We start from the raw sequence: 18,755 nt of genomic DNA, 5'->3' as shown, positions 1-18,755 counted from the left end.
GCCAGTGGTTCCCACACACAGGAAATCAATTGCCCAATTAGGGGAAAATCCCACTTTTTCAACACTTCACTTAGGAGTCGGGGTCCTGACACGATTTCCACCTGACCCGCCTCAGCCCGCCCACACTGACAAAATCCGGCCCTCTCTGTCCAACGGACCTGTTCTGATACCATTTGTTTACTACAGATGCGCAGCCCATGCCAAGGCTAGAGGTTACAGGAAGGTAAAAAGACTTGCGCACGGTGAATTTTTGCAAAAGAAATCACAAAAGAAAATCTGTGGGCCTCAATTCTGGCGGTTGTGCTGAGTTCGCCTTCCCCCTCCAGCCCCCCATGCCCCCCCCCCCCCACTGCTGGTGACCTCCAGCGCTGACCTTGACGGGGTTTGTGAGGGTCAGTGGGCGGGCATCGCAACAAGATGCTCCGATAGTTGTGTGGGCCCCATGCTACTGGAAATTCTGCCACCTGCCAGCTGTCTAGCGGGGGTGGGGGCGGGGGTGGGGTGGGGGGAGGTCTAAGTCCCCATTCCTGTTGGCCCCACTGTGTAGGAAGATAAATAAATATTTGACAATTTTTAGGGGTCCAGGCTACCTCTCTGGACTGGAATGCGTCTTCCCCCCACTTTGGGGTCAATTTATGACGTCCTGGAGGTAGATGTGCTTCATCATATGCTGGGTCCCTTATGGGCTGGGAATGTGGAATCTCCCAACATAGGGTTCCCCAGCACTGCCCCCTCTGACATTTCAAGCCTTGTAAGAGGCTCTGCCGTGTTCAAGGGGTTGGGGCTGGGGACCTCTTTTTGCTGGACTCCCACTGGAGTTAGGGCAGGAGTCTAAGAGAATGGCTTAGGACATTCAGTCCCCATTGTTGTGTGCAGCAGGCTCACAAATTCTGAATTGAGTACAGTTTTGATCATTTTTGATATGGCTGGTGGCTGTGGGCTGGGGCTGGTGGCCATGGGTTGGGGTCTCTTGGCCGTGGGCTGGAGCCTGGTGACCGTGGATTACATAGAAACATAGAAGATAGGAGCAGGAGTAGGCTATTCGGCCCCTCGAGCCTGCTCCGCCATTCAATGAGATCATGGCTGATCATCCAAATTCAGTACCCTGTCCCTGCTTTCTCTCCATATCCCTTGATTCCTTTAGCCTTAAGAAATATATCCAACTCCTTCTTGAATATATTTAATGAATTGGCCTCTACTGCCTTCTTTGGCAGCGAATTCCACAGGTTCACCACTCTCTGGGTGAAGAAATTCCTCCTCATCTCTGTCCTAAATGGCTTACCCCTTATCCTTAGACTGTGACCCCTGGTTCTGGGCTCTCCGACCATCGGGAACATCCTTCCTGCATCTAGTCTGTCTAGTCCTGTTAGAATTTTATAAGTTTCAATGAGATCCCCTCTCATTCTTCTAAACTCCAGCGAGTACAAGCCCAATCGACCCAATCTCTCCTCATACGTCATTCCTGCCATCCCAGGTATCAGCCTGGTGAATTTTCGCTGCACTCCTTTCATGGCAAGAACATCCTTCCTCAGATAAGGCGACCAAAACTGCACACAATACTCAAGCTGTGGCCTCATCAAGGCCCTGTACAACTGCAGCAAGACATCCTTGTTCCTGTACTCAAACCCTCTCGCTACGAAGGCCAACATACCATTTGCCTTCTTAACCGCCTGCTGCACCTGCATGCTTACTTTCAGCGACTGGTGCACAAGAACGCCCAGGTCTCGTTGCACTTCCCCTTCTCCCAATCTATTGCCATTTAGATAATAATCTGCCTTCCTGTTTTTGACACCAAAGTGGATAACCTCGTATTTATCCACGTTATATTGCATCTGTCATGCTTCTGCCCAATCACCAAACCTGTCCAAATCATATTGGAGTTTCTCGGCATCCTCCTCACAGCACACACGCCCACCCAGCTTTGTGCCGTCTGCAAACTTGGAGATATTACATCTAGTTCCCTCGTCTAGATCATTAATATATATTGTGAATAGCTGGGGTCCTAGCACCGATCCCTGTGGTACCCCACTAGTCACTGCCTGCCACTCGGAAAAAGACCCGTTTATTCCAACTCTTTGCTTCCTGTCTGCCAACCAGTTCTCTATCCAAGTCAGAATCTTACCCTCAATCCCATGTGCCTTAATTTTACATGCTAATCTCTTATGTGGGACCTTATCGAAAGCCTTCTGAAAGTCCAAATACACCACATCCACTGGTTCTCCCTTATCTATTCTACTAGTTACATCCTCAAAAAATTCCAGCAGATTAGACAAGCACGATTTACCTTTTGTAAATCCATGTTGACTTTGTCCGATCCTGTCACTGTTTTCCAAGTGCTCTGCTATTACATCTTTTATAATGGACTCTAGCATTTTCCCCACTACCGATGTCAGGCTTACCGGTCTGTAATTCCCTGTTTTCTCTCTACCACCCTTTTTGAACAGTGGGGTAACATTAGCTACCCTCCAATCCATGGGAACTGTTCCAGAGTCTATCGAATTTTGGAAGATTCGGGGCTGGTGGCCATGGGCTGGGGGCTGGTGGCCGTGGGCTGGGAGCTGGTGGCCGTGGGCTGGCGGCTGGTGGCCATGGGCTGGGGGCTGGTGGCCGTGGGCTGGGGGCTGGTGGCCGTGGGTTGTGGGGCTGGTGGCTGTGGGCTGGGGGCTGGTGGCTGTGGGCTGGGGGCTGGTGGCCGTGGGTTGGGGGCTGGTGGCCATGGGTTGGGGCTGGTGGCCGTGGGCTGGGGGCTGGTGGCCGTGGGTTGGGGGCTGGTGGCCATGGGCTGGGGACTGGTGGCCGTGGGCTGGGGGCTGGTGGCCATGGTGTAGGATTTCGCAATAATTTTGAAATTTCCTACAGTTCTGAAGATTTATTTTAATTAAAGAATACCTGGGTAATACCTTTAAAAATCCAGGGGATCAAAATGGCCATCAGACCGCATGGCAGAAGACAGACTTGAAAGAGCAGCCTGGGTCTGTGGTTCCAATCTGCCAATCAAAGGGGAGTTCCCACCTCCCTGCAGAGACAATCAATGTGTTTACAGAAACTGCTACACAAAGGAGTAACCACTTGTGACTGCAGTTTCAGTTGACCACAGGACAATGGCTTTGTTTACAGTAGCCTCCAAAGCTGTTTACTCAGCAATCACAGAAAGACATGTTTTTTTCAAACCAAGACAGCTCCATTCAAACCCATCATTGATGAATGGAAACACATTCAAAGCTCAGCACAGACAATTGAAGAGACATTTAAACTGAGAAAAGGAACAGTTTAAAATGAATGGGTAATTCATCCAAACCCATTATTGGACAATGGGGCAGTTGGATCCCTTTTGTTTTAGCCCAGAAACATCAGATCTGGGTGGGCCCCAAATGGGTGTATAAAAGATAGCTTCCCAGAAGCTCTCGTTCTCTCTGGCCTCGCCTCTGTGTCCCTCTACAGCGTGGGAGCCTGCCTGAAGAGGTGAAACACCAGCAGTTTACTTTTAAAACACTGGGGTGTTTTTTTTTACTTCGGGGCAGTGAAGATCTAAGTTCGCAGGGCACGGAGCAGGCATTTCCAGTGGTGAGCATATATTTTTCTGGCCTTCCACAAGGCAACTTAGGATAGGTGTAGGGGTGGGAGTAAAGTGGGAATTTTGTTAAGAACTGTGATTTTAGTCGATCTTCCCTTGTTGTGTCCGTTTCTCCTCCCCTATTTATGTAAGACGGTGTTGCACTGAGCAGAGGAAGTGCTTCAGTTGGACACTGAGTTCTGTATTTAAAACTGTATTAAAAGGGGGCAGCTGTTTTAAAGTACTGTATTTAAAACTGTATTAAAAGAGGTGTTGCATCAAGCTGAAGTGCTGTGGTGAACACTGTGTAGCTGTTTTAAAGTACTGTATTTAAAACTGTATTAAAAGGGAGTGTTGCACCAAGCAGAGAAGTGCTGTGGTGAATGCTGTGTTTTGATATTAAAGTATTGTATTTAAAGGAGTGTTGCGCTAAGCAGAGAAGTGCTTCAGTGAACACTGTACAGTTGTATTAAAGTGCGGTTTTTAAGTAAAAGCCACTAAGCTAAGGTGCTGTAGCGAGCAAGGGGTTTCTATTTTTAAAGTGCTGGATTTAAAATAAAGGAGTGTTGCACTGAGCAGGGAGTGCTCTAGTGGACACTGAGTGTACTGTGTGTATTAAAATAAAGGAGTGTTGCACTGAGCAGGGAGCGCTCTAGTGGACACTGAGGGTACTGCATTAAGCAAAAGTGCTGTACCAGGCATAAGAGCTATATCGATTCTTTTAAGTTGTTTCTTTCTTTTGTTTTCAATAAATACTGCTCTGTTTTGCACCCAAACCACGAGTCATGTTGTTTTCTGTCTACATCGCTACCGAATAAGTCTGGCGGTCAGAACTCAGGAATAGGGGAGCGCTTTGAAACCGCAAGGGAGTCCCTGGAGCAGCTCAGAGGCTTCTGACTGGCCAGAGACAAATAACCCCAACCCCGCTAGCGTGTGCTAATTCCTTACAATGGGTTGGGGGCTGGTGGCCATGGGCTGGGGGCTGGTGGTCCTGGGTTGGGGGCTGGTGGCCATGGGTTGGGGGCTGGTGACCGTGGGTTGGGGGCTCTTGGCCATGGGCTGGTGTCTCTTGGCTGTGGGCTGGAGGCTGGTGGCCATGGGTTGGGGGCTGGTGACCGTGGGTTGGGGGCTCGTGGCTGTCGGTTTGTGTTTGGTGGCCGTGAGCATTGTTCTGGACCCTCTAGTGGCAGCTATCGTATTGCAGTGACATTCTGGACATTTTTACATGCAGTAGCACACTCTGGTGGTGGTTATTGTGTTAGCAGTGTGTTTGTATGAAACAGAGGTCATTTGACCTTTGTTCCTTTCTTCCTGTGTGAGGTCATTTGACCTTTGTTCCTTTCTTCCTGTGTGAGGTCATTTGACCTTTGTTCCTTTCTTCCTGTGAGAGGTCATTTGACCTTCGTTCCTTTCTTCCTGTGAGAGGTCATTTGACCTTCGTACCTTTCTTCCTGTGTAACCCAGGAAGTAGAATTCCAGGAAGAACCTGGCAGTAATGGAGGATTCCATGAGGGTCTCACAATCCAATGTAATCTGATTTCATATGTTAGGCCAAGCGCAATATCTGTGAGTATCTTTGTTTGTTAGCATAATAGCAACATTGCCAGAGTAGTATTTTGATAACACTATGTTTATAAAAGGTTAATATTTGATAGTTACAGAAGTGAGTCCAAATGTTAGTTAGTTATAAATTAATCTATTCTACTGTTGTAAATATGTTATATCTTATGTAATATCGAATGTATAGTACTCAGTTTATGTACAAAACATACTTCGTCTTTGTTTACAGTTTCACAAATTTGTTCAAGTAAAGGCTTCAAACAGCAAACGGCTTCACAAAGTATTATTTTGAATACATGTTTAACTTGCTGGATAACTAGATAGGAGCATGTCTAGCGCAGCCAGTACAAGTGTTGAGGTGAGTAGGATATGGGTTAATGAAGAGATACAATGATAACATTTATAATGGAGCATAAGCCTAGATTTAAGTATTCCATAGGCAATTAATAAAGAGCAAGAAAAAAAGAACTTGCCTTTATTATTGCACCTTTTTACATCCTTAGGACATGTCATAGTGCTTCACAGCCAATGAATTACGTTTGAAGTACAGTTATGTTAAGAAGGCAAACATGGCAGCTAATTTGCACAGAGCAAGATCCCACAAACAGCAACTTAGATAAATGACTAGATAATGTCTTTCGGTTGAGAGATGAATGTTGGCCAGGATATCAGGAAAATTGCCTGCTCGTCTTCAAATATTACACTAAAGTTACACTTAAATTAACAAGGAACATAAAACAAAATAGTAAAATACAGGCACATAAATAAAAAAAGAAAGTCAGGATGGGAATAGGGCTGCTAAGGGGTGGATAGGCAACGATAGTGAAATGGCAGAAATATTAAATAATTACTTTGATTCATATTTACATGGGAGACAGATCAGGTGGACATGAGTTGGAAGATGAGATTAGAAATTATATAACTTTTTAAAAAAAAGAATAGAAATATTAAATAAACTAATCAAACTCAATGAGGGTAAAACCTCTGAACCAGACAGATTGCAGCCAGGCATTTTAAAAGACACAAGTAAGGAGTGTGATGGAATACTCTCCACTTGCCTGGAGGAGTGCAGCTCCAACAACACTCAAGAAGCTTGACACCATCCAGACAAAGCATCCCGCTTGATTAGCACCCCATCCACCACCTTAAACATTCACTCCCTCCACCACCGGCGCACTGTGGCTGCAGTGTGTACCATCTTCTTCGGCAGCACCTCCCAAACCTGCGACCTCTTCCACCTAGAAGGACAAGGGCAGCAGGCACATGGTAACTCCACCACCTCCAAGTTCCCCTCCAAGTCACACACCATCCTGACTTAGAAATATATCGCCAATCCTTCATTGTCGCTGGGTTAAAATCCTGGAACTCCTTCCCTAACAGCACTGTGGGAGTACCTTCACCACAGGGACTGCAGCGATTCAAGAAGGCAGCTCACCACCACCTTCTCAAGGGCAACTAGGTATGGGCAATAAATGCTGCCCTTGCCAGCGACGCCCATATCCCATATACGAATAAAATAAAAGAATCTAGGGAACAGATAACAGAGGCATCACTACACATATTTAATAATTTGTTAGGAAAAGGTGTAGTGCCAGAGAGTTGGCGGATAGCTAACATTATATTTATTTTTGAGAAGGGAGATAGAACATGTCCAGGGAATTATAGACCAGTCAACTTAACATTGGTAGTATGAAAAATAATGGAATCCCTACTAAAGGAGAAAATAGAAAAACATTTAGAAAACAAAAATATGATAATGAATAGTCAGCATGGATTTCAAAAGAGAAAGGGGGAAAAATGTGGTTGATTTGCACCTCCTGTTAGAGCCCTAACGCAAAGCAACTAGCGCCTGGGTGGGAGTTTAGCGGCGGCGGTAATCTTTAGCGCCCCATGGCACTGCGCCACTGGCAATGAAGTCATCGCCGTGCGCAGCGCCCCACTCACGCCCCGGCTGCGATCTTCGGTGGCGCCCCCCTGACTTACCACCGGACACTATGTCCAACGGGGTCAGGGGGGCCGAGCTGCAGCCAGGGCAGCGCAAATTAAAGGGAAGGTGCCAGGCGGCCATTTTTGTTGCTGGCCGCCTGCCAGCACCTGCCCCCGTTGCTGTCCCTGGCCTTCTCTGAAGCCCCCCTGCGGGGTGCCGCCTGCTCTTCATGAGCCCGGCACTTCTCTTGAGTGATGGGCTCTTTTGCTGGCACTCCGACCCCTGGTGGCCCAGCTGGGCCTGGGGTCGCGCTGCGCTGTGTCCCTTCACTTTAATAAGGGGAGGAAGGCCTGCAGTACAGCAGCATGATGTACCACAGCGCATGGCGCTGCGGCACATAGCACCGCGATATTCACTTGCAGTGCCCCAAGATGGAGGCTGGGCGCTTCCAATAGCACCCCGCCTCCCTCTTGGGGTGCTACCGGTGAATTTCGGGCACGCGGGCGCTAACTTTTTCGGGCACTAACGGCGAAGTTAGCACCCCAAAGTGGGCATGACCCAATTTTTCCCGCAAATTCTTGTTTGACCAACCTCATTGAATTCTTTGAGAGGTAACAGAGGGAGTAGACAAGGGTAACACAGTAGATGTCATTTATCTAGATTTCCAAAAGGCCTTCGATAAGGTGCCACATAATAGATTAACGAATAAGGTCAGGGGACAAGTAGCAGAATGGATAGCTAGCTGGCTGCACGGCAGAAAACAGAGACTGGGGGTAAAGGGTAGCTATTCAGAGTGGCAGAAGGTGGGAAGTGGGGTCTCACAAGGATCAGTGCTGGGACCACTGCTGTTCACCATTTATATTAACAATTTAGACTTTGGAATCAAAAACACAATTTCTAAATGACACCAAATTAGGAAGGGGTAGTCAATACTGAGGAGGACTGCAACATATTACAAGAAGACATTAATAAACTTGCAGAATGGGCATATAATTGGCAAAAAAATTCAACACAGATAAGTGTGAGGTATTACATTTTGGTAGGAAAAATAAGGAGGCCACATATTACTTGGAAAGTAAGAATCTAAATGGGGTAGAGGAGCAAAGGGATCTCGGAGTACAAATACACAAATCACTGAAAGTAACGACACAGGTTAGCAAGGCCATTAAAAAAGCAAACCAAGCACTAGGGTTTATTTCTAGAAGAATAGAATTGAAAATTAGTGAAGTTATGCTAAACCTGTATCAAGCCTTGGTTAGACCACACTTGGATTACTGCGTGCAGTTCTGGTCGCCATATTATAAAAAGGATATAGAGGCACTGGAGAGGGTGCAAAAAAGATTTACAAGGACTAAGGTCCAGAGCTTAAATAAAGGGAATTACGAGGGTATGAGACGGGAATTGGGTAAGATTGATTGGGTGGTGTTTCTGGGGGGATTGACAGTGGATAGACAATGGCAAGCATTCAAAGATAGAATGGAAGAATTCCAGAACATGTTTATACCGGTTTGGCATAAAAATAAACCTAAAAAGGTGACTCAACCGTGGATAACGAGGGAAATTAGGGACAGCATAAAATCAAAAAAAAGGGCATATCAACTGGCAAAAAAAAGCACCAGACCGGAAGATTGGGGGCAGTACAGGATACAGCAAAAGAGGACAAAGGGATTAATCAGGAAGGGGAAAATAGAATACGAAAGTAAACTTGCAGCAAACATAAAGACAGACTGCAAAAGCTTTTATCGGTATATCAGGAGGAAAAGACTGGTAAAATCCCAAGTCGGTCCCTTGCAGTCCGATTCGGGAGAATATATAATGGAGAATAAGGAAATGGCAGACCAATTAAACTCATACTTTGGTTCTGTATTCACAAAGGAGGACACAAATAACCTCCCAGGAATATCGGCAAACATAGGGACTAATGAGAGGGAGGAGCTGACAGAAATTAGTATCTCTAGGGATATGGTGTTGGGTAAGTTGAGGGGACTGAAGGCCGACAAATCCCCGGGGCCTGATAAACTACATCCTAGGGTACTTAAGGAGGTGGCCCTGGAGATAGCAGATGCTCTAAGGATCATCTTCCGGAACTCCATTGACTCGGGAACAGTACCCGTGGATTGGAGGGTAGCTAATGTTACCCCAATATTTAAAAAGGGGGGTAGAGAGAAAGCAGGGAATTATAGACCAGTAAGCCTTACATCGGTTGTGGGCAGAATGCTAGAGTCCATTATTAAGGATAAAATAGCGGAGCACTTGACAAATGGGGAAAGGATCGGACAGAGTCAACATGGATTTACAAAGGGTAAATCGTGTTTGACTAATCTGCTGGAATTTTTTGAGGAAGTAACTGGTAAAATAGATGGGGGAGAGCCAGTGGATGTGGTGTACCTTGACTTCCAGAAAGCCTTCGATAAGGTTCCACACAAAAGATTATCATGCAAAATTAAGGCTCATGGGATTGGGGGCAAAGTATTAACGTGGATAGAGAACTGGCTGGCGGATAGAAAACAGAGAGTTGGAATAAACGGCTCGTTTTCGGAGTGGCAGGCAGTGACCAGCGGGGTGCCGCAAGGATCTGTCCTGGGACCCCAGCTGTTCACAATATATATAAATGATCTGGATCAGGGAATTGGATGCAATATTTCCAAATTCGCTGACGACACTAAACTAGGAGGAGGGGTGGGCTCTGATGAGGATGTCAGGAGGCTACAGTGCGATTTGGACAGGTTGGGGGAATGGGCGGATACGTGGCAGATGCACTATAATGTGGATAAATGCGAGGTTATCCACTTTGGGGGTAAAAACAGGAGGGTAGATTATTATCTAAATGGCAATAGATTGGGAGATGGGGAAGTGCAGAGGGACCTGGGTGTTCTTGTGCACCAGTCACTGAAGGAGAGCATGCAGGTGCAACAGGCGATTAAGAAGGCAAATGGTATGTTGGCCTTCATATCAAGGGGGTTCGAGTATAGGAATAGGGATACCTTACTACAGCTGTACAAGGTGCTGGTGAGACCGCATCTGGAGTATTGTGTACAGTTTTGGTCGCCCCATCTGCGGAAGGATGTTCTTGCCATGGAAAGAGTGCAACGGCGATTCACCAGGCTGATACCTGGAATGGCGGGAATGACCTACGAAGAGAGATTAAATAGTTTGGGCTTGTACTCACTGGAGTTTAGAAGATTGAGAGGGGATCTCATCGAAACATATAAAATTATGGCAGGCCTGGACAGGCTGAATTCAGAGAGAATGTTTCCAATGGCCGGGGAGCACAGAACCAGGGGCCACTGTCTAAAAATAGCGGGCAAATCATTTAAAACAGAGATGAGGAAGAATTTCTTCACTCAAAGAGCGGTGAGCCTGTGGAATTCCCTGCCACAGAGGGCTGCGAAGGCTAATTCAATAAATATTTTCAAGAGAGAATTGGATATATTTCTGAAGGCTAAGGGGATTAAGGGTTACGGAGAAAAGGCGGGGACGGGGTACTGAACTGGTAAGATCAGCTATGATCTCAGACGAAGATCAGCCATGATCTCATTGAATGGCGGAGCAGGCTCGAAGGGCCGAATGGCCTACTCCTGTTCCTATCTCTATGTTTCTATGTTTCTATGATACCAGAAATGCGAGGGTATACATATCAGGAATGGGTGAACAGGCTGGGTCTCTTTTCTCTTGAAAAGAGAAGGATGAGGGGTGACCTCATAGAGGTCTTTAAAATTATGAAAGGTTTTGATAGAGTGGATACAGAGAGAGTGTTTCCACTTGTGGGGAAGAGCAAAACTAGAAGCCATCAATATAAGATAGTCCCCAAGAAATCAAATAGGGAATTCAGAAGAAACTTCTTTACCCAGAGGGTGGTGAGAATGTGGAACTCGCTACCACAGGGAGTAGTTGAAGCGAATGGTATAGATGCACATAAGGGGAGGCTGGACAAGCATATGAGGGAGAAGGGAATAGAGGGTTGTCCTGATAGAGTTAGATGAGGAAAGATGGGAGGAGGTTCTAGTGGAGCATAAAGGCCGGCATGGACTGGTTGGGCCGCATGGCCTGTTTCTGTGCTGTATATTCTCTATTCTATGTGAAGTGGCATAGGAATATAGGAATTGTTAGACAATAAAAGGCCACGGTCCATCTAGTTCGCCTTCTACCAAACTGGTCATCACATGATACAACGATAACAGAGTTGTTGACTAATTGTAGAAATCAACCTCTATCAATGAGTCTACAACAGATGAGGCGAGGGAAACCCCCAGTGGTGGAGAGCTTTGGGAACCATTGGCCCAAAGTCACCTGTTCCTCTCCAGCATAATACATCAGGTCTCAAGTTACTCAAATACTAAATGATATTTTCTGAAAAAAACAATCTAATTTGCATTTGATTAAATCAACACTAACTGCTTCCACCATCTCCCTCGGGATCCTGTTCCATAGATTGACCGCTCGCTCACTGAAATATGTTTGCTCCGATTAGTTTTCAGTTTCCCCCTTTCACACACAGGCCTCTGTGTCCTCTAGTTCTACTGTTCTGGACACGGTGAAACAGCTCGACCCTATAGAATCCTTAAAGCAGCAATCACAACGCCTTCAACCTTCTCTTTTCCAGTGAGAACATGCTCAATTTACATAATTGCTCCTTATAATCCAATCCCTCCATCCCCTCAATCATTCTGGTTGCTCTCTTCTCTGTCCTTTCAATAGCTGCAATAAACTTTTTGTACTGTGGCAGCCAGAAGAGTTCACAGCATTCCAAGTGTGGTCGCACCAATGATTTATAAAGTGGCAGAATTACTTCACTATTATGGCTCAATAATGACCTTTTAATGTGTCAGCCTTATTTATGTGCTTAAATCCTTGAAAGGGACTTGAAATCACAACCTTCTTGCCCAAAGATCTGTCACTGAGCCAACCTGCCATTCGCTACTCAAGAGGAAGAGGAAGAGACAGTCCCATACACACTCATTTATTTGGCATGACTGAATTAACTGGACTTCAGTGAAAAGCACAGAATGAGCAGTTTTAGGTTTATTCTGACCGAGTTACGTGAAGAATTGCATACTGAGTTAACCTCCTCTGTAAGTGCTCTGGATCCTTCTAGGTACTTTACAATGACTATGTACGACTGCGGCAAGACATTGATTAGCACCAGCTGCATTCTATGTTGTTACAAATTTATGGATGAGCTCATAATCCAGGCTGACACTCCAGGGCAGTACTGAGGGAGTGCTGCACTGTCGGAGGTGCCGTCTTTCAGATGAGATGTTAAACCGAGGCCCCTTCTGCCCTCTCAGGTGGACATAAAAGATCCCATGGCGCTATTTCAAAGAAGAGCAGGGGAGTTATCCCTGGTGTCCTGGCCAATATTTATCCCTCAACCAACATCACTAAAACAGTTGAACTGGTCATATCACGTTGCTGCTTGTGGGAGCTTGCTGTGTGCAAATTGGCTGCCGTGTTTCCCACATTACAACACTCCAAAAGTACTTCATTGGCTGTGAATCGCTTTGGGACATCCCAAGGCCATAAAAGGCGCTATATAAATACAAGTCTTTCTCTTCTTTTTTCCTGGGGACTGCTACTGATGTTTGAGCCTCTCTGCTAACCATCTTCAGCTGTTTCATCAATGACCTTCCCTCCATCATAAGGTCAGAAGTGGGGATGTTCACTGATGATTGCGCAGTGTTCAGCACCATTCGTGACTCGTCAGATACTGACGCAGTCCGTGTCCATATGCAGCAAGACCTGGACAACATTCAGACTTGGGCTGACAAGTGGCAAGTAACATTCGCACCACACAAGTGCCAGGCAATGACCATCTCCAACAAGCGAGACTCTAACCATCTCCCCTTGACATTCAATGGCATTACCATCGCTGAATCCCCCACTATCAACATCCTGGGGGTTACCATTGATCAGAAACTGAACTGGACCAGCCATATAAATACTGTGGCTACAAGAGCAGGCCAGAGACTGGGAATTTTGCAGCGAGTGTCTCACCTCCTGACTCCCCAAAGCCTTTCCACCATCTACAAGGCACAAGTAAGGAGTGTGATGGAATACTCTCCACTTGCCTGGATGAGTGCAGCTCCAACAACACTCAAGAAGCTCGACACCATTCAGGATAAAGCAGCCCGCTTGATTGGCACTCCATCCACCACCTTCAACATTCACTCCCTCCACCACCAGCGCACTGTGGCTGCAGTGTGTACCATCTACAAGATGCACTGCAGCAACTCACCAAAGCTCCTTCAACAGCACCTTCCAAACCCGCGACCTCTACCACTTAGAAGGGCAAGGGCAGCAGACGCATGGGAACATCACCACCTACAAGTTCCCCTCCAAGCCACACACCATCCTGACTTGGACCTGTATCGCCGTTCCTTCACTGTCGCTGGGCCAAAATCCTGGAACTCCCTTCCTAACAGCATTGTGGGTGTACCTACACCATATGGACTGCAGCGGTTCAAGAAGGCGGCTCACCACCATCTTCTCAAGGGCAATTAGGGATGGGCACTAAATGCAGGCCTAGCCAGCGACGCCCACATCCCATCAATGAATTAAAAAAAAAATGGACCATCCTCTGGTACCAGAGAAAAATGATTAATTACAACAGATTGAACTGAAGAGGTTTTATTGCAAAGTTGAGCTGTTAAACCACAAGCTTCCCTTTGAAGATCTCCATACTCTCTCTGAGAGTTTAATTATTTTGATTTGTTTTTGCGTTTAACTAACTGGATTCAGATCAATTATTAAGAACTCCTTTTATTGCGCTATGGCTGTTATCATCAATTTGAGAGTATCCTTCTTCCATTTTAATTTGCACACAGCCGTTTACACGTGACCGGTTCCATTATTAAGCCAACATAGCCAAGCGGGCAAATGCACTTTCATAGCTCGTGTCACAGTGAATTATATTTCAATTCAACTTATTTAACAGTTGCTAACCACTGCCATCATTCTGATGGCTTGAAATTCAGGTGGAATTTCATCTCTGTCGAGTTCCATACTTTTTCATCCCACAGGATATTACACAGAATAAATGTGCAATATTATACTGGAAATACTTACACTGCACAAATCACAATTTATTTTTTAATGTGGCCTGCTCTCACGAGAGGACCAGTTCTAAAGCCAGCAGAACAGAAACAAAAATACAATTATTTATTTGAATGAAGCCTATAGAAATTTACCAGCAGCTCTCCGCTGGCAATGCTCGGGATGAGGGGGGAAGGGCTGTTGTGCCAGTTAATCTACGAAAGTTATGATATATTAGCAGGGACACTGATTTATGGTGTTTCAATAAGTGAAATTGTGTTTAGATTTCAAAGTATTATGAGAGAAATAGAGCTATTTTCAGGTTCAAATTCAATGATATCATCCACAGTTTTGTGGAAATTGCAAATAATTATTATTATTAATAAATGTTTGTCAAGCTACTTACTCAATTTTACAAAGTCCAGAATCCACAGAGCGGTGGTAGGGAAAATGATTCAGGTTGCAGGTAAGTAGGAGGTGTGTAGAAGCACTCATGAGGGGGTAGGGGCCTGCTCCAATAAAAGGTGACATTGGGAAGGTTGTCTAGGGAGTAGGATGTGGGAGGGGGTGGTGAAGGATGGGAGGGGGTGGTGAAGGATGGGAGGGGGTGGTGGGAGGTGATGGTGGAATGTAAGATCATGGGGAAGGGAAGTCATTGAGTTGCAAGCTCTGGGAGTAGGGGAGTGATGTTTTGAGAGTGTAAACATGTTGGCAGTGGGTGCTAGAGTTAGCTGTGGTGACAGGATAGTCTTGGAGTGTGGGAGCATTGGGAAGGGAGCTGCTCGATGTGGGAGTACTGGGAATATGATCCAGGCATGGAAAGCGTGGGAGAGGGTTACGGAATCTGGGGGGTGGTGTGTCAGGGAGGTAGATGGTGGGGCTTGGGATCAGCAGACTGGATGCTGTGTTGTCAGAGCATTGGGGAATGGGGTGAGTGGCTGTGTGACTACTGGGAGGAGTCCTACAGTTTGGGATCATTTGTGGAGGCTAAGGGAAGCAAGGATGGGGGGTGCGGGCTGTTGTGATGCAGAAATACTGGTGAGGGTGTGCAAGGGTCTGGGACAATGGAAAGAGGGACCTTGGGGGCCAGGTGTTCTGGGGCAGGGGCATTGGGGAGGGACTGGGTTGGGGTCTTATTGGGAGGAATCTGAGGTCTAGTAGTATTTAATTATTTCCCCTCAGCAGACATTTTACAACAATGATTCCCTAGCCCTGAGCTGGAACTAACTTAGGATGTTTAGGATGTGGTTTCAGTAACTAAGACAGACTACCCAGGAATGTGCTGGAAACGGCAATTTTGGAAACCCCACCCTCATATCAGCCATAACCAGCTTCAAATTGTTCAAAATGTTTTACTGTCACATTCATTCGGACAGTAAGCGCTTTCACTAATTGAAATTCTGTTCCTGGCAGACGACTGCGAAATTGATTGATGGGCATTTTGTTGGGTTGGGAGTAAGAGCGAAAGATACAGACACTCAGGATGAGGCGGGGAGCAGTGCTTGGGGCGGGGAGCAGTGATTGGGGCGGGGGGCAGTGAGAAGGGCGGGGGGGGCAGTGGGCGGGGGGCAGCGAGAGGGGCGGGGGGGCAGTGGGCGGGGGGCAGTGAGAGGGGCGGGGGCAGTGAGAGGGGCGGGGGGGCAGTGGGCGGGGGGTCAGTGAGAGGGGCGGGGGGCAGTGGGCGGGGGGGCAGTGAGAGGGGCGGGGGGGCAGTGGGCGGGGGGGCAGTGAGAGGGGCGGGGGGGCAGTGAGAGGGGCGGGGGGGCAGTGGGCGGGGCGGGGGGGCAGTGGGCGGGGGGGCAGTGAGAGGGGCGGGGGGCAGTGAGAGGGGCAGGGGGCAGGGGGGCAGTGAGAGGGGCGGGGGGCAGTGAGAGGGGCGGGGCAGTGGGCGGGGCAGTGAGCGGGGCGGGGGCAGTGGGCGGGGGCAGTGGGCGGGGGCAGTGAGAGGGGCGGGGGCAGTGAGAGGGGCAGTGAGCGGGGCGGGGGGCAGTGGGTGGGGGGCAGTGGGTGGGATGGGGGGCTGTGGGCGGGGGGCAGTGGGTGGGGGGCAGTGGGTGGGGCGGGGGGCAGTGGGTGGGATCGGTGGATGGGGGGCAGGGTGAGGCAGTGCAGTGGGTGTGGGAGGCTCAAATATGGGAAAGACAGCAGGTGATGTTAAAAGCTTTAAAAAATAGATAGAGCTACATCTTTTGAACACATTAAGGACGGGCGTTTCTAAATAATCTCATTTCAACTTTTTGTTTTAAGGACAAATTTTCTTTTTTTAATACTAATCTTCCCCCTAAACAAGGATCCCTGGCTCTCTCAAGTACAAAAGCAAAATACTGCGGATGCTGGAAATCTGAAATAAAAAAAGAAACTGCTGGAAATACTCAGCAGCTCAGGCAGCATCTGTGGAGAGAGAAACAGAGTTAATGTTTCAGGTCGATGACCTTTCATCAGAACTGGAAAAAGTTGGAGATCGAACAGGTTTTTAAGCAAGTGCAGGGGCAGGGAGAGGGGGGAGGGGAGGAAAGAACAAAAGGGAAGGTCTGTGATAGGATGGAAGGCAGGAGAGATTAAGAGATGGTGCAAGGCAAAAGGAGATGGTAATGGGACAAGTTAAGAAAAAAAAGATGGCTCTAGATGAAGTGTAAATGGCACAGGCAGAGTGAAAGACAGCTGCCAAGGGCCCCCAATACTCCTTCCAGGTGAAACACGATTTACTTGTACTACTTTTAATCTAGTATACTGTATTCGCTGCTCACGATGTGGTCTCCTCTACACTGGGGAGACCAAACACAGATTGAGTGACTGCTTTGCGGAACACCTCCGTTCAGTCCGTAAGGGTGACCCCGAGCTTCCGGTCGCCTGTCACTTTGATTCTCCGCCCCACTCCCACTCAGACCTCTCTGTCCTCGGCCTCTTGCATTGTTCCAATGAAGCTCAACGTAAGCTCGAGGAACAGCACCTCATCTTTCGATTGGGCACTTTACAGCCTTCCGGACTCAACATAGAGTTCAACAATTTCAGATCATAATCTCTGCCCCTATTCTCTTTTTCCATTTATTTTTTTCTCTCTCCCACATGGCAGCTGTCTTTCATTCTGTGCCATTTACACTTCATCTAGAGTCATCTTTTGTTTCTTAACTTGTCCCATTACCATCTCCTTTTGCCTTGCACCATCTCTTAATCTCTCTTAATGTCTCTTGATCTCTCCTGCCTTCCATCCTATCACAGACCTTCCCTTTTGTCCTTTCCTCCCCTCCCCCCTCTCCCTGCCCCAACACTTGCTTAAAAACCTGTTCCATCTCCAGCTTTTTCCAGTTCTGACAAAGGGTCATTGACCTGAAACATTGACTCTGTTTCTCTCTCCACAGATGCTGCCCGACCTGCTGAGTATTTCCAGCATTTTCTGTTTTTATCCCCGGCTCTCTCCTTTATTGTTTGTTTTCAGACCTTTTAACACGAGCATAGGTAGTTCAATCTGTAATGACATGCATTGCAGGCACCTGCTCATTGCTCTGAATCATCAGGGAGTGATTCAGGTTTGTTGACCTCAGTGAGCTAGTGAAGCGGGTGGTTAAAATCGGACATGTGTGCAGGGGGAGTAGATTACTACCCCCAGTTAGGTGCTGGACCAAAGCCATTTAAAATCTCTCTTATATGGGAAAGGGGAAACCTGACTTTGAATGGCCTTGCTACAGTCCCGTCAAGACCAATATTTCAGGTCTGGCGGATGCGAAAGTGCTGCTCAGGTAATATCAGCGGGAGCTCCATCAGAGGCTGGTGCAGTTGATGCTTCAGGGCTTTTTGGGGGCAGCCTTGATGAGGCAGGACCTGATGTAAGAAAACTACTAGGCACTTGGTCTAAGCGTTAAACAAAGCTTTAATCAACCGTTTTACAACATGGAGGTCTAGTTGTGTCCTTCACTAGTTCCTGTTAAGAATGTCCTGCGCAAGCTGGGCCCGTGCCCGAGTATTTATACTCTCCCTGGACAGCACCACCCGTAGGTCGCTCAGTATTATTTCATAAGCCTTTCTTTCATGAATGACTGATTCATGTCAGGGCCTTTGTGTTTAACGTTGTGCAACATAAGAACGCGTTGCATCTGGCGACAGCGGTAGCTAGATTAGAACGGCCCGCATGTTTAGCCCTCATGGGTGCTGAGAGGACACAAATAAAAACCTGGGTAAATTAAGCTGGGGTTGCCAACGGTCATTAGGTGGCGTTGCCACGGTTACTGCTGTGCATGGAGAATAAGCGAGCACAAGTGTGTGGCTGTTTTATTTCTTTTTCAATCATCTCATGGGCAAGGAGCTCTGATTAGATTGTAACTCCCAAATCCACAAAATAAAATTCATATTCTATGTATCTGAGACAAGAAGCCAGATTGTTAAGACAAAACTACGAAAAATGGATAAAATAGAAGAATCTTAGTTGAAGAGAATTGATCTAACTGATTTTTAAAAATATTGACAACAGCTGGCCAGTCGATCATAGACATCCTGGAATTCCAGATGTTGCCTTCCCTTCCACGCTCTCCAACTGCTCGCACCAGCCTGGGACATTTTTCTATGGATTCTTTTAATGAAATGTGCTTTTGGTCAATATAACCTGAAACTGATTAACCCGGCGGATTTTGCCAGTCTCCTCACATAAAGCGCTCCCCTGGTTCCAGGTCTGACTCCCCAGCCATCAGC

The sequence above is a fragment of the Somniosus microcephalus genome, chromosome 22 (assembly GCF_052327205.1).
Source record: "Somniosus microcephalus isolate GS21.2 chromosome 22, FLI_Smic_1.0, whole genome shotgun sequence".
Classification (NCBI taxonomy): Eukaryota; Metazoa; Chordata; class Chondrichthyes; order Squaliformes; family Somniosidae; genus Somniosus; species Somniosus microcephalus.
Note: the sequence above shows the minus strand (reverse complement) of the source record.